The sequence below is a fragment of the Protopterus annectens genome, chromosome 6.part0 (assembly GCF_019279795.1).
Source record: "Protopterus annectens isolate FY-2018-M chromosome 6.part0, PAN1.0, whole genome shotgun sequence".
Classification (NCBI taxonomy): domain Eukaryota; kingdom Metazoa; phylum Chordata; order Ceratodontiformes; family Protopteridae; genus Protopterus; species Protopterus annectens.
Window position 1 is genome coordinate 1,668,666,656 of NC_056737.1, and position 17,191 is coordinate 1,668,683,846.

The 17,191-nt window shown below is 41.5% G+C and overlaps 1 protein-coding gene across 3 annotated transcripts in view; it reads left to right on the plus strand.

Annotated features, from left to right (window-relative positions):
* FBXO11 (F-box protein 11) overlaps positions 1 to 17,191 on the plus strand; it is a 2,134,039-nt gene that overhangs the window by 1,026,089 nt on the left and 1,090,759 nt on the right. The gene's annotated exons all lie outside the window — the stretch shown is intronic.

Genomic DNA, 17,191 nt, shown 5'->3' on the forward strand with positions numbered 1-17,191 from the left:
TTCCACAGGGCAGGTCCCCTTTTATGAGGGATGGAACCGAACCTACCAGTCTTCTAGAGCAAGTCTTCCGCTCCCTGGATGTGCACTGGCAGATCGGGTACTGTATAGATGGGACAAAAACCTATAGTAGTGCAGAGCAATTGCTTGCAGAGGGTAAACGGGCCGAGCATATCTCCACATGAAACTTTTTTTAAAATGGATAGCTAACTGTATTAAGTTCTGTTACGCACACCATGAAATATTTTTACCTGGGCATGTTAGAGCCCACTCCACCAGACATAGTGCTGCTAACCATTGCTTTCCACAGAGTCCACACCCAGGTAATCTTAGAGGCAGACACATAGAACTCTATGCATACCTTTACAAAACACTATAACCTAGGTAATGCTTCCAAGGCTAGAGCAGGTTTCGCTACTGCCATCCTACAAAATCTCATTTCCTAAGGTCACCCAGCTTTTAGAATTGGGAGTCCTCCCAAGAATCAGTATGGCAACACTGACTATGAAGAACATTAGTACAGTTGTTTCCAACTTACCATAATTTCAAATGTTGAGTAGATCAATGTTGCAGTACATCCTCCCACCTTCCAACTTCTCTGACCCATTACCACTAGTTCAAGGGTTAGAGGAGGAGTTTTCTGAAAATAGTCATCTTATTTCCATTATCCCTTTTCTGCCTCCTATGTTTTTTCCTCTTCCTCACTTAAACTCTGACAACTAGAGAGGCTGCGCTGTCCTCGTGCATCAGACTGCTTGTTCACTGCATAGTAAGACCTGAAGATTGCACTGATGAATGCCCTTGTTATACTCTGATGTCCAGACATTAGCCTTGAGACAACCGTTGACTAGGGATGATTTAAAGATTCTGGAAATAGGGACGATTGCTGTCTTTGCATAGGGATACCCAAGAGTCAGTACTTACAACAATTGATTTGCTTTGAACATCTATTATTATGTTAAGTGGGACACAACTCTGCTTTCTACCTTTTGGTTGTGGCCAAGGGCAGTTACTACAGGCTTACCTTCAAACTGGCTTTATTCACATGACTCTGGTTGTTTGATGCACCCCAATTTGAAAACTTTTCAAATAATTTGATTTTTAGGCAGCATTTTTTTCTGAAGATGTGCAGCAGGTACTAAAGGAGGGAAAAAAACTGCTACCAGGTGTGTTCCCTGTCTACCTCTCTCTTTCTATATGTGTGTGTGTGTGTGTGTGTGTGTATATATATATATATATATATATATATATATATATATATATATATATATATATATATATATACAATGTGTGTGTATATTTATATATATATATATATATATATATATATATATATATATATATATATAAGTTTACACACCCCTGTTAAAATGGCATGTGTTTGTGATGCAAAAAAATGCGACCGCAGTAAATCATTTCAAAACATTTCCCACCTTTAATGTGACCTATAAGCTGCACAATTCAATTGAAAAACAAATCTGTTAGGGAAGAAATATAAAAAATAATACGTACAATACACTGGTTGCATAAGTGTGCATACCCTTAAACTAATACTTTGTTGAAGCACCTTTTGATTTAGTGTTCAATTTTTTTGGGTACAAACCTGCCCTCACTTTGAGACTCTGATTAACCTCAAATAAAGTTTAGCTGTCCTAGTAGGATTTTCCTGACATTTACTCAGTTGCCTGCTATAGCAAAAGCCATGGTTCACAGAGAGCTTACAAAGCATCAAAGGGATCTCATTGTTGAAAGGTATCAGTCAGGGGAAGGATACAAAAAAATTTCCACAGCATTTGATATACCGTGGAACACAGTGAAGACCGTCATAAAAAGTGGAGAAAATATGGGGCAACAGTGACGTTGCAAAGTACTGGATGTCCGTCCAAAATTGATGAAAAGACTAGACGAAAACTGGTCAGGGAGGCTGCCGAGAGACCTGCAGGAATTTCTGGCAAGTACTGGTTGTGTACTATACATGACATCAATCTCCCGTATTCTCCATATGTCTGGGCTGTGGGGTTAGGGTTACAAGACGGAAGCCTTTTCTTGCACAGAAAAACATCCAGGCCTGGCCCGGCTAAAATTTGCAAAACAATATATCAAGTCTCCCAAAATTATGTGGGAAAATGTGTTGTGGTCTGATGAGACCAAGGTTGAACTTTTTGGCCACAATTCCATAAGGTACGTATGGCACAAAAAGAACACTTCACAACACCAAAAGAACACCGTCCCCACGGTGAAGCATGGTGGTGGCAGTATCATGCTTTGGGGTTGCTTTTCTTCAGCTGGAACTGGGACTTAAGTCAATGTGGAGGAAATTATGAACAGTTCCAGATACCATTCACCTTTGGCCCAAAACCTTCAAGCATTTGCTAAAAAGCTAAAGATGAAGAGGAATTTCACCTTTCAACATGACAGTGACCCCAAGCAAACATGTAAATCAACAAAATAATGGCTTCCCCAGAAGAAAATTAACGTTTTGGAATTTCCCAGCTGGAGCCCAGACCTAAATCCTATAGAAAATCTCTGGGATGACCTGAAGAGGGCTGTGTGCACAAGAGATGCCCTCGAAATCTGACAAATTTGGAGTGCTTTTTACAAGGAAAAGTGTGCAAATATTGCCAAGTCAAGATGTGCCATGCTAATAGACTTTTACCCAAGAAGACTGAATGCAGTAATTAAATCAAAAGATGCTTCAACAAAGTGTTAGTTTAATTGTGTGCGCACACAACAAAGTATTAGTTTAAGGGTGTGCATACTTATGCAACCAGCATATTGTATGTTTTTTTTGTATTTTTTCCCCTAACAGATTTGTTTGTTTTTCAATTGAATTGTACAGGTTATAGGTCACATTCAAGTTTTGAAATGATTTATTGTAGTCTTATTTTTTTATATCACAAAAACCTGGGATTTTAACAGGGGTGTGTAAACTTTTTATATCTGCTGTGTATGTGTGTATATATATACACACATACATGCATGCATGCATACATACATATGGGTCTCCTTCAGAGTATCGAAAATTGCAAAACATTGAATATCTGATCGAGGACCAGAGGATCGAATTTCTGCAATATCGAACATTTCTGTTCATTGTAGTGCTACCTCATAGTTGGTATATTTAAGTAGCAGGGGGTGTTGGTGGGGCCAGGGGGGCGTGCCCCCTTGGAAAACCTTGCAAGCAGAGTCTTTATCTTTTTTTAATTTGGTCTCTTTTCTTGTTCGATGTTGTAGAATGTCCATTATCTTGTCCTCTATTACATGTGGTTCGATGTTCTGCAACTTTGTGCGTTTGAAGTAGACCCGTGCGTGCGTGTGCATGCGTATGTATGTGTGTGTGTGTGTGTGTGTGTGTGTGTGTGTGTTTATGTGTGTATATATATATAGATATATATATAGATATATATATATATATATATATATATATATATATATATATGTATATATATAGATATATATATATAGATATAGATATATATATATATATATATAGATATATATATAGATATAGATATATATATATATATATAGATATAGATATAGATATATATATATATAGATATAGATATATATATATATATATATATATATATATATATATATATATATATATATATATACACACATACACAGGAAAAGTGTTTCTAGTTGGTGACAGTACAGAAACCAGGATAGTCTTCAGGTCCTACTGCCAGTGGTTTTTGATCATTTATGTGAGTTACTCTCCTCTGGTGCTATCTTTCTCCTTTATCATGGTGCATTTTTTTCCATTTTCTTTGATCTCTCTTTTTCTAACTATACTTTTAGTAAACCAGTTTTTGAAAAGCGTGTTGCGTATTCATCCACCCAGGAAAAGGGTGGCTCCTTGGGATCTAATGTTTGTGCTTGAAAAGCTTAGTAATTCTATATTTGAACCAGCTCATCTGGTTGAATTGAGGTTCTTAACGTGGAAGACTGTTTTACTCAGTGCTGACATCTGCTAGGAGAATGTCTGAGTTACAAATACTTGATGTTGAGTTAGCCCTACCTCATTTTTTCACAGAGACAAGGTTTTTTTAGTGAACTAGTCCTTTTAAGTCTAAAGTTGTCTCCGTGTTTACTGTAAGCCAGGCTGTCTCATCTTCCTGTTTTCTTTTCTGAATCCAAGAATAATGGAGAAAAGATTCTTCACACTCTAGATGTCCAGAGACCGCTCGGGTAATACCTAGACATTCTTGAGCCTTCAGGAAAGCAGATTAGCTGTTTGCCTCCTACAAAGGTAAGAGGATAGGACAGCTAGTGTCAAAGCAGATAATTTGCAGGTGGTTGTCTCATGTTGTTGCCTTTTGTTGTGCTCATCATAACAAGCTGTTTCCAGTCAGGGTTAATGCTACTTTCTCAAGGGCTTTGGCTTCAATGACATATTCTAGAAAGGGGTAGATTCTTACATATTCTAGAGGCAGCAGCTTGAGTCTCTGTACATACTTTTGCAAAGCAGTACAAACTGGATTCCTTTTCGAGGTCAAGAACAGGCTTTGCTGGGACCATTCCCCGTAGTCCTGAAGTCTTCATTTATTGACCTCCTCCATGTTTTAGTTTTCTAAGCAGTGGTAGTCTCCCCATATAACTTAGACTACTGCAACAGTGATCTGTATGCTGTACTACGTCCAATATACAGTGATCTGTATGGTGGGTGTAGTACAGTTGCGCAAGTAAATTTACTGTAACGTATGATCTTATAAACCACTGTAGCAGACTGCTCTCCGCCTTCCAGTCACCTTATTTTGGCTGTTTTCCTGTTGTGTTACAAGGATGGGGACATATTTACTCATTTTGTATAGAATTTATTGCCAAATTGTTTCGTAGCATTGTTCTTTCAGAGCTTTTGCCTCCCTTCTTAGGCAAAAAAAATGACTTAAGGTAATTTGCAGTCCAACTGTCTTTATATGTCTTTTTCTATATTCATTAGGACTGATCTATATACTCTCCCAGTTCTTTAATTTCAGTCTTGCTGGTCTTCCTGATAATCTCCTCCTGCCAAAACCAGTCTCTGGTTCAAGTCCAAAGTGCTTCAGATTCTTTTAGCCAGCCCTTGTGCTTTTTTTGCAGTCTCATAGGTTCATACTAGGCTATCTGCCCTGGGGCAATTATAAGTCTAGCCCGATTTTGTTTGGCTTACGCCACCCCTTGATTTGTGTATACTGTGCCCTTTTTACGGTTTAGTTTACTGTGCCTCTGTCTAATAATGACACGGAAGTAATCCCCGGACCAAACCTACGATCCCCCATCCACTCATCAAGATTTTTCTTGAAGAGATTCAATGAGGTGCTCTGCCTAACATGAATTGGAATTCTATTCCAGAGCGAAGGGAGCCTCTGGGTTATGAATTTGTCCCTCCAGCAAGTCCTATTTATTTCTGTGCTGAGGTTCAAGTCCCTCGAGCGTGTGGCTCTAAGGGATTTAGATTTACTGAGGTGGAGCATGTCCATTAATTCTGGATTGGACATAGCTTTATATGTCAGGCATAGATCACCTCGAAGTAGGCGGTATGCAACTGAGTAGAACTGGAGTTTTTTTAACCGAGCAGCATATGGCATCTGTTTGAGTCCCTTGATCTTCTTGGTGAGGTACTTCTGGGGTCTTTCTAATTGCTGCAGGTGTCTGGTAAGGTACATCCCAAAAGGGGCATTGTATTCTATGATGGGCCTGATGAGGGATGAATAAAGGGGCGCGATTACCTCTCTTGATCTACATGTGAATCCTTTCATGATGAGGTGGGCCATGTAGAAGGTCTTTCTAACCACTTTGGCAATGTGGTTGTCAAAGGAGAGATTGCTATCAACTTGGGTCCCCAGATCCCTAATTACTTTCTTTGTACTTAATGGTTTACTGCCTATGTGGTAGTTTGTGGGCACATTTTTTTTGCCAAAGGGTATGACTATACACTTTTTGGCATTTAGCTTTAGACCATGGCTCTGGCACCAGTTCTCTGTCTCTGTGAGACCTTTTTGAAGGATGTTTGCGTCAGCTGGAGAGTTGATTATGGCGCCCAGTTTGCAGTCATCTGCAAACTTGGTGAGCCATAGTCCTCCCACGTTGGCCTGTACCTCGGAAAAGTATATACCGAACAAGAGTGGTCACAGAACAGAACCTTGTGGGACACCACTTGTGACTGGTTTCGAGTCTGACATGGCTCCAGCAACTCTCACTCTGTGGGTTCTGTCTTTGAGCCAGTTTGCGACCATCTTGTGACATAGGGATTTATATTTAAGCTGGATAGCTTATCTATGATGCCCGCGTGGGGTATTGTGTCAAATGCCTTTGCCAGGTCTAGATACTCTCTTGAACATTTTCCTTTGGTGTAATGTGAAAGGTTTCACTGGCAAAGTTGCTGTATTGGCTTTGTTGTCATAATAATGAGAAGGAGGGTCCCATTCTGGTTGCCGGCTTAACGTTTGTTGGATATTGTATTTTAATTCTTATTTAGCCTGTTCTATATCTAAAACGTCTTTGCTCTCTAGGAAAAAAATAGTCTGAACGTAGCTGATACTGCAGTTTGAATTTCTCATTTACCTCTTGACATTTTCTGATTGCTGGGATAAACTTTTCTCTTCTGTGTGATGTACAGTGAGTAATTGTTTTCCACAAACACACTGTTGTCTCCAGTTTTTAATACTTTTTATTTCTGCCATAATTTTGTCAGTAGCAACTCTGTCTGCTGGTATGATTGCATCTTTACCAGTATGCATCTTGTCTGCTTTCTCATGGCTAGGTTTGGAGCATACACTTGATGTGGCCTTTCAGTTAACAAATCTGGCTGTAGAACACTAGTCCAATTGATTTAGTGTTTTCATAAAAATAATAAATTAATACAATGTGTATTCCATTTTCTCTGGTGTACACACAATCTCTGGTTTTCCCTCTGCCCCTTTATATAAAATAAAACTGCTTCTCGGGAAGCCTCATCATCAGCCAGCCTTTTCATTTTAGTTTCTGATGTTTATATTTTTATCAGTTCATTAGAATAGCTGAAGCTTCTTCTATTTTTTCCAGATTTTTATTATTTGAGCCGATATATTCCTTCGTTGTTTCATTTGGTAAACACCTCTGAGTGCATTTGAATTATTTTTTCCTGTTACTGGAAGCAATCTCCTGATGTTCTTCGTGTTTCACTGTTGCAGTCATTACATTTTGGCTATCTGCTTGCAGTAGCCCTCAGTCGGCCTGATTAACAAAGTGTTGGGTCCTGCGTCAGTTGCTGTCCCTTCTTCCATGTTGTCAGGTAATCAGGGGTATAAAACATGCAGCAGACGCCATTACATCAGTCTTTCTTGCAGTGTGGTGCCTTAAGCAAAAGCAGTTCGCAAGTGCCGGTTGGTCGACTCCTGAAATTTTCATTTTCGGATTTCAGAACCGAAGTCTTCAACTAAAGCTTAGTACCCCATTGGGGAAACTTTTACTTGCTCCTTACCGATGTCAGTAAAAGTTAATTGCATTACTTGTGGAAAGCAAATACCTCATAAAGATTTTCATTTGTACTGTATTCCTTGCCTAGGCCCTGACCACGACGTACCTTGCTGTCGGTTTTGTGCTTTTTTTAATCAGCGCACTATCCATCTGTATATTTTCGCTTCTGAATATTTCGGTTCTCTGTTTAATTATCCAGAAATGTCAGTTAGCCATCCGACTACCGGGATTCCAAAAAAACGCAAAGATAAAGACAGAGACAGGCCGCAGAAGTCCAAAGCTGCCGACGACGCTGCTTCTAAACCAGTCGCCAGTTCACCGGTACTCAGTGAGGTGCTTTTGCAGCCCCTGATACCCGCTACTTCTGATTCGCAGGCCTCTACTGAGACCCATTTGGAGTCTGGTATGCCACAACATGCTTCAACTATGGAACCCGCGAATTTCTCTACCTTGGATGGGTCCAGAGCTGCTGTGATGTGCAGGCCTATGGACTTGCATATTAAACCGATGCCTCCTTCTTTTAGGCCTAAATCTCGAACCATGCCTAAGAAAACGATGCCCAGGCCTCTATGCCTAAAAAACAAATAAGAATGGCTGAAGATAAGTCTAATTAGGGGAAGCCACCCCCCCCTTCTAAGAGGCCTAGGACTGAAAGTTGTTTATGAATCTTCTGACCAGGATTCTGTTTTTTCTGATTTTTCAGATTGTCTGGATTTGCCTTTATCTATTTATGAGGATTCTGATGCAGAGGACTCTATTCCTGCTTCCCCTCCAGAGGATTTTTCTTTTGGTGAAACCTTACATACTCTAAGGGAGCATTTCCACTGGGAAAGCCAGGATTTCTCTGATTCAAAAAAGAGGCTTAGGGATTTCTTACTCCTGCCTCAGCATTGGCCTTTAGCTATTCCTCCTGTACTAGACATTGTTGATGCTTTTTCGGAATCTAGTTTGGCCCCTGATTCTTTGCCTCCTGCTCCCAGAAAACCTGACCGATATTACAGGGTTCCTGATTCGCACAGGTTCCTTTTTAACAATCTTATTGCGGATCCAGAGACTATTTCACAGGGGCCCAAGGGCATTAAGGCTTCTACTGCTAAAAATCCTACCCCTTCTAATAGAGACTCCGGGTCGCTGTATAGATGGGGTAAGAAGGTTTACACTTCTGCAGCCTTGGCCATTAGGGCTTTAACTACCAGTTTCATATGTTAAGGTATCAGCAACATGTTATTGGATTGCTTAAATAGAAAATTATGTTAATTCTTGACTGTGCGGAAAATAAAGCATCACAGGATTTAATGCATTTTGCTGAACAGGTTGGAAAACATACTTTGCAATGTGGATTTGATTCATTAAAGGCCTCTTGCAGGGCTGCTGTTGCTGGGTCTGTGCTCAGAAGGCATGCTTGGCTTAAGGAGCAATCTTTACCTGATCATGTTAAAGCTAAATTGTTGGATGCTCCCTTAAATCAGGACCGCCCTTTTGGCAATAAGGCTGAGGAAGTTCTTAAAAAATGGAAGGTAAAGCTAAATCTATGCAAACTGTTATAGATTTCTTACAAGTTCACCCTCCTAGATTTAGTAGGCACTGGCCCTCTAAGAATTGGTCCTTTCCAGCCCCTTCCAGGTCTTCTCAAGCCAAACCCAGACACAGCAGAAACCCCAGGTTTCAGTCCCAGAGGTCACACAAGACTAAACAGTGGGGGGTTTCCACACCCAAATCAGGGAGTAGTAAGACCTCTCCCCTATGGAAAACTGTCTCGCTGACTTGCTTTTAACATTTCCAAGCACTTCCCAACTTAATGCTTCTTTAGCCAGAAAGATTGGTCTGCAGGCCAAAAACTGGGAACTCATTACCCAGGGCAGATTGGTTTTAAATGTAGTGTCCCAAGGATACAGATTTCATTTCCACATCTTACCAACAGCAAGTGGGTGGCCAGATCTGCCCCCAAATCAGTGGGCAGAGGCCCAAAATCAAGTACACTCTCTCTTAAGCATGGTGGTTATTCATTTGGTACCAGAAGAGGAAAAGGGACAAGGTTTCTATTCAAGACTTTTTCTGGTACCCAGAAAAGGCAATACATGGCATCCTATCCTGGACCTTTCTACTCTAAATACCTTTCTGGTGATTCCAAAATTCAAGATGCTGACTCTTCACCAGCTGCCCTATGCTAGGCAAAGATGCATAGCTGGCAACACTAGACTTCAAAGAAGCATACCTGCACATCCCTATCAGGGAGTCTTGCAGAAGATACCTATGCTTCAAAGCAGGCTACATGCACTATCAGTTCTCTGCACTGCCCTTTGGCTTATCTACGATGCCCAGGGTATTCACAAAGTGCCTAGCTCCAGTCATTGCATTCTGCAGGCAAAGAAATATTCAAATATACCCCTACCTGGACGATTGTCTAATTCAGGCAGAAAGCCAGGACATACTTTTGAATCATCTGGCCTTTGTTCAAAGGGTACTCACTTGTCTGGGGTACACCATAAATGAAAAGAAATCACACCTGGTACCCTGTCAACAAATTATATTCCTGGGAACAAGCTTGAATACAACTTCCCAGATGGCTTTTCTCACGCCAGAGAAACGGATTCTTTTGACAGCCTACTTCAAACAAGTGGCCACGAAAACCCAGTTATCTGCAAGGCAAATACTGCAAGCCTTGGGGTTCATGGCCTCTTGCATTCTTCTAATTCCTTATGCAAGGCTGCATATGAGGAAACTGCAATGGTATCTCAAAAGCCTATGGTGTCAACATTCACAGGATCTAGAAGCAATGATTCCTATCATACCTTGCCTATGACTAGAGTTCCTTTGGTGAAGAGAAGCCTGCCACCAAAACAAAGGACTACCATTCACACTACCCCCTGTCTCCCAAACCTTGACAACAGATGCATCAGACTATGCATTGGGTCTTACCTGGCAGGGAAGTGCATTCAGGGCAAATGGAACCCAAGCCAAATTCACCAACGCATAAATCAAAAGGAAATGTTAGCTGTACAGAATGCTCTGACAGCCTTCAAGTACCACATTCTTCCAGGACAACTAATTTTAAAGACTGACAACACCACGGTCATGTGGTACATAAACAAGCAGGGGGATACCCATTCTTACCCCCTCTGCAGACTAGCCATGGCATTGTGGAACACTGCCTTGAGCTACCAAGTGAATCTACAAGCTCAATTCCTGCCAGGAAAACTAAATACACTGGCAGATGGATGAAGTAGAAACCTCATGAACCCATACAAGTGGAAACTGGAACCAAAGATTTTCAACATGTTGACAAGCAAATGGGGGGAGCCCAGATATAGACCTATTTGCCCCCCCCCAGAACCATCAATTGGACAAATTTTGCATAAGGATTCCCCGCAACTAGCTTGGAAAGTGGATGCTCTATCCTTCAGCTGGAAAAACCTATAAGTTTATGCTTTTCCTCCTCTGCCTCTGCTCTCCAAGGTACTACTAAAGATCAAACAGGACAAGCCTAGGACGATCTTAATTGCTCCAGACTGGCCACGACAACACTGGTACCCCCTCCTGCGCAGTGTGTCATGCTTGGCCACATGGCACCTGCCTCAGACTCCTTCCCTGTTTCAGCAGGAGAACCAGATTCTGCGCCCTTAGCTGCAAACCCTGAACCTAACAGCCTGGCTAATTACCTAATTTCTCTTTTACCACCCCTCAGCAAATCAGTGATGGATATCATTTTAGAGGCTAGGAGGCCTAGTGCTAGAAAATCTTATGCTGCAAAATGGAAAAGATTTGGTACCTGGAACCAATCTCGAAGGATGAGCGTAGCAGTGCCCAATTTACCTCCGATTTTACAATATTTGACTGAGATGCTTCATACGAGCTTGTCCTTTTCCTCCATCAAAATCCATGCCTCTGCCATTTCAGCTTATTATAATGCAGAGCCTTCCCTCTTCTCTCACCCACTGCTTAAGCAGTTCCTCAGAGGGGCCAAATATTTAAGGCCACCCAGGAGAGCTCCAACTCCAGCCTGGGACATTAACTTTGTCTTGGAGAAACTCACTAGTCCTCCTTTCGAGACGGCTGCTGCTGCAGATTTAAAATTCCTTTCCTGGAAAACAGCTTTCCTTTTAGCAATCACTTCTGCAAAACTGGTATCTGAATTAAAGGCCCGTATGGCAGTGGAGCCTTTCATCATCTTTTATGCGGACAGGGTGTCCCTCAGAACCAATCCCTCTTTCATGCCCAAGGTGGTATCCAGTGTGGCTCTTAATCAATCCATTCATTTGCCTACCTTCTTTCCTAACCCACAGAACAAGGGGAACGGATACTGCACTCCGTAGATGTGCACAGACAACTTAGATTCTACTTGGACAGGACTAAACCTCAAAGTAAATCTGAACAACTGCTGGTGGCATTTGCTGCAGGGACAGAGGGCAAAGCTATTTCAAAGCAAACCATTTCAAAATGGATAGGCCATTGCATTAATTTCTGCTGTAAGCGCCATGGAAAACCTATCCCACAGGGCATCAGACCCCATTCAACCAGGGCTGCATCTACCTCTACAGCCTTTCTCAGGGGCGTCCCTTCAAGTGACATCCTAGAAGCTGCTACCTGTAGTTCTGTACATACTTTCACCAAGCATTATCATTTGCCAATTTTCTCTAAATCCAGAGCTGGTTTTGCCACTGCAGTCTTGCAGGGCCTCATAGCTGGTCCTAATTCCATTTAAATTCCTCCACCCAACCTTAGCCTTGGGAATCTACCTAAATGTAATGACTGCAACAGTGAAACATGAAGAACATGGTACAGTTGTGTACACTTGCCATAAATAGATGTTCGAGTGTATTCACTGTTGCAGTCCTGGTTGCCCTCCCTCCAGCTCCCTTTCTTTTGGCTATACCTCTACTCTCACTTACACCAAAAATATTTTTAAGTATAGTGTTTGCTTTTTTGTTGGAGGTATATCCTTGTATTATAGATTTAATTGCTTCTCATTAGGGGGGTACCTGACATCTGTGGCAAGACAAACTAATGTAATGGCGTTGGCTGCATGTTTTATACCCCTGACACCCTGACATGAAAGAAGGGACAGCAACAGACGCAGGACCAAAGACTTTGTTAATCAGGCCGACTGAGGGCTACTGCAAGCAGATAACTCAAATGTAATGACTGCAACAGTGAATACACTCGAACATCTACATTTATGATAAGTGTACACAGCTGTACTTTCCATCTGAAACTTGAATTGCTTTTTGCTGAACTTCAGCAAGAATTTCCTCTTCTGGTTTTCTGGTTGTTTTTCGTTCAAGTTCTCCAACTTTGCTGGAAATGCAGGTAATGTAATTACTTTAACCAAACTGACATGTTTTTTAAGTTTTTATTTTCAAACTGGGAGAACTCAAATCAACCTGTTGATCATTGTGTATCCATCTTGGAATTCTCATTAGTCTATTCTCATTGAGTATTAGACTCTGGCTTTTTTTTCCTGGAGCAAGAAAGCTGTCTATTTTTATGCACATGTTGTTTGTCTTTCAGCTTTTCCCGGAAGGGGTCGCCACAGCAGAACTCCGGTCCGTTAATGATTGGCAGTAGATTTTTACAATCACCGAGGTGTCAGCACGACACTCAACCTTCAACGAAGGCACGCCCATTTACGCACGCATTTTTTTCGAACACTACCCAACCGTGGGGGGTAATGCAGAATCCACACAGAAGGCACTCCCAAGCCCAGTCGAGAATCGAACGGGAAAACCTCTTGCTGTGAGGTAACAACGCTACTGCCATACCACCACGTCGAATTTTATGCACATATGTTCACTTAAGTATCAGCATGCAGTCTCAAGCCTTGTTTGTTGGTCACATGTACAGAGAAAGAGGAATGTGCTTAAGCTTTTGTACCCTGGTTGTATGGACAGTGTCCTTTGTTGTGACAGACTAAAGTGTTGAAAAGGGAACCCAGAAAACAAAAGTTATGTATTTACCATAATACTTCAACATTAATCCTAGTCCATCTTGTACTAAAGATTAGAAAATGAGATGCTCATTGGATCTGATCTGGACATTCTCCTAGTGCTCCTTATTGAGCTGCTTCAAGGTAAAAGCTCTTAATCATTCCCCTGTGCTGTTGATGCAGCCCTCAAACAGAGTTTACTGATTAAATACTGAGTAAGGATCTGAAGGATAATATCTCAGATGGTTATCAGGTTTCAGGTAGGTAAAAAATTATTTGAGGTAATTTGCAAATGCGCACACACAGTCTGGGATTAGAATCTTTGGCCATTAATGGAATTGGAGTAACCATGCACTCAGCTTGACGTTAAGTTTCCTCTAGGAAGGTGACAGTTTGGATGGGAGAAGGAAGAGAGGGTTAATTTATCTGATGGACTAGGATTCAAAAGATAACTTCCATATCCTAGTTAATCCATGGGACGGAATCCAAAGCAGAACAGATGTAGTCTGTGGAACAATTTCTGAAGGATGTTGTAGAAACTGATACTGATCTAGTGGACCGAGCCTTTGGTTTATAAGAGAGTGTTTCTGGACAGAGTTTGCTTGGAGACATTCCAGGGTACTTTGCTGGGAGTAAATGATGTGAAAAGTTTCTCTACGGTTACTGGAATCCATCTCCTGTTCCAAAGCTTGAAGCTTTCCTTATTGTTTTGGTTCTTCTGTGAAAATGAAATTGCAGTTATCTGTACACATCCAAAATGTGCAAAAGTCTCTACCTTAACAACATGATTAGGTAGAAGCACAGGCAGGTGAACAGGTTGATTTAGATTTATTTTCATTACTCTCTTGGAAACAAAGGAAGGATTTTGTTCTTCGTGAAAGCTGTCCTTTAGGAAGACTAAATGTAGAAGGAAAGAGAAGTGTGGTCTGTAACTGTGAAATTCTCTCAGATTAAGTGATGGTCATTTGAACTGTTGAAATGGGAGCAAAGAAAGGGGCCTGTACCCTGTTGGACAGCCCATAAGGAGAAATACTTTCACTTACTTCTGTAGTCCCTATAAGTGGATTCTTGATGGGACATTGACAAAGTGTGAATCACACTCTGGGATTAGTCAGATCATTGGCCATTAATGGAATTGGAGTAACCATGCATTCAGCTCGAGGCTCTGTGTGATCAGGAGAGGTTATTCAGCTGGATGAGAAAAAAAATCTGTTTGGGGTTGTAGAGGCAGTGGGCACTTTTTAAGTGTAGCTGGTATAAAGGAAATGAAATTTCCATGGGTCAGAATATGGCAATGAAGATGACTGTGGGTTTACAACACTGATGCTTTCTGTAGGAACCTAGTGATGACTGGAGTTGGAGGAATGGCCTACAGGAGTTAGGTGAGGGGAGGCACTGACATACCAGAGTGTCTTTCTGTGACTGCCCCTTGGGAGGGATCAAGGCAAGTTATTGCTACCTTTGGTACTGGAGAGGAAGGCAAAGCGCTATCTGGAAGGATGCCCCCACTAGGTGAAGATAGATTGTGCTACTGTGCTGTTAAGACATCAGTCACAATTCATTAAGATGGATCTGCTGAGCTTTTCTGATGGGCAGTTTTTTGCTGGGATATCCATTGCAGTTAGAAAGTGGTGCAAAGCCATCACCCACTGACACGCCCTAGTGGCTTCTCTGCAAACCCTTGCGTTTCTCAGTGACTTTTCCTTGAGAAGGATCAAGACATAGTAGCTTCTGCATTTAGTGTTGAATGAGGAAGCAAAGAAGCATCAGGAAGTATGACCCGACTCACTGAAGATGCATTGTGCTACTGTGGGATTGAGAGGCCAATCATGAGGCATTAAGATGGATCTGTTGAGCCTGTCTGCTAGTCATTTGGTTTTCTCTGTGATGTGTAAAGTCATCATCACTACCATACCCGCACGGAGTAAGATTTGGTTGCTACTTGCTTGTTTATGTAGTATAGTTCTGACATTGTCTGACTGTATGGATAGCACTTCCAGAGGAAGTTTAGAAAAATCCCGCAATGCTTAGGAAAACTGCCCTTGCTTCCAGATCAAGGGCTCCTTTTAGCCAAGGCAGGACTGTTTTTTGCCTTCTCTGGGAAACTGCAAAGGAGCAGTGCAATGCAAGTGATTTCTCATACACCCCAACTTCCAGACTCTACAAGTGTCATCCTGAATGATACAATTTTGATGCCCTTTGGGTGCAGTATTCTGAGGATTTGCTTAATATTCAGGGTATCAAGAAAACTACCAGTAGGAAATTGTGTCTATATGAAAGAGGTGCATCTTATAGTTCCAGGGCAGAGGACAGGACTCATCCAGCATAGGAGCACCCCAGTACCAAAATGATCTTCTGAAGGCAGACCTTGCTTAAACTGCCATCAATGTCCAGTTGTCTACTATCTCAGTCTGCCTGCCTCTGGTATGTCAGTTTCGCAGAGGTCCTTCATATTAAGGCTACCATGGAATAGACTGGCACAACTTTGGAACCTAAATTCATTTTTGGCAGTTCTGACTCAGGCCCCCCTTCAAGCCAGAAGTTTCTTCATCTGTAATGTTCCTGACATAAGACAACTTTGCTGGAAGTACTGTCCCTGGCTAGGAAGAGTGTCTGAACTCCCAAGCCATTTATGTGCTTACCAGCCTTTTTGTTGTTCCACAAGGACAGAGCTTTAGGACTAACCTTCCTTTCCTACTTAAAGTGATGTCAAAATTTACTCTGAATTGATCCATTCGGACGGAAGGAATTCTGCACAACTTTGGTATGCATAGACAGCTGAGATTTTATCTAGATGGAATAAAAAATTTTTAGTAAGACTGACCAGTTTTTCAATTCTCTCACTGAGAAGAAGAGGACAACAGGTTTTTAAACAGACTATCTCCAAGCTACTTTCCAGTAGTATCATGTTTTTTAGCCAAGGAAAAGGAAAAAGCTTGCAGACAAACATCTGGACACACTGTACCAGGGTTGTTACCACTACTGGGGCATTCATGCAGAGAGCAGATGTACAGTTATGTTGGTAACTTGCCATAATAGTAGGTGTTCAAATAAATCACTACAACCTCCTACCACCCATAGTCAGATGTGACCTGGAGTTTGAAGGATGGAACTTCCGTAAAGGTGTTGAGATGAGACAAATGTAGGATTTGCCTCCATGCTCCCTGTGTCCTAGGGACCAGTAACAGTCTTGAGTAGAAACATTTTCCCCAATGATTCTATAGTTCCCTGGTAGAGCAGTCCCTGAACCAAAGGTGAAATGTAGAAGGGGAAGGAATTTCTTTTGAAAAGGAAGCTCTTTCCAAGGCATTCTGTAACAATTTTTATTGCTAGACAAGATGCATTTGTCTGAAATAATGCATTCTCAAGTTGGGAGGGGTAGAAGTGAGCCTTTGAGAAAGATGGACTTGTGGACTCGAGGTGGGGGAAGGTGGTAGCAGGGGATAGTTAGAAACTGGTTTCAGGCTTGGAATCTCGTTCAGGTTTCTCTTCAAATCTTTTCTTTGAAAGCTTCTTTACCTTTTTGATGGGGACTTTTGTTCCCTGCAACAAAGGTAGTGGGTTTGGATGTATGGTTCATTTACTGTTGAAGGACTGATATGACAAAAACCTGCTTACAGTCCTGCATAAGTATTGGAATACTGCATCATTGCTGAGTAGGACTTCTCTTTTGGTATGGTATGTACATGTTTTCTTCCTGTGATGAGTGGATCATGCCCTGTTAACTTATTATTCATTTACAAGTTTTCCTTATTCCTTTCCCCTTGTGAGCCCTACACCATGAAGCTGGAGTGTTGGGTCAGGCTTATCTAGTAGTGTGTAAAG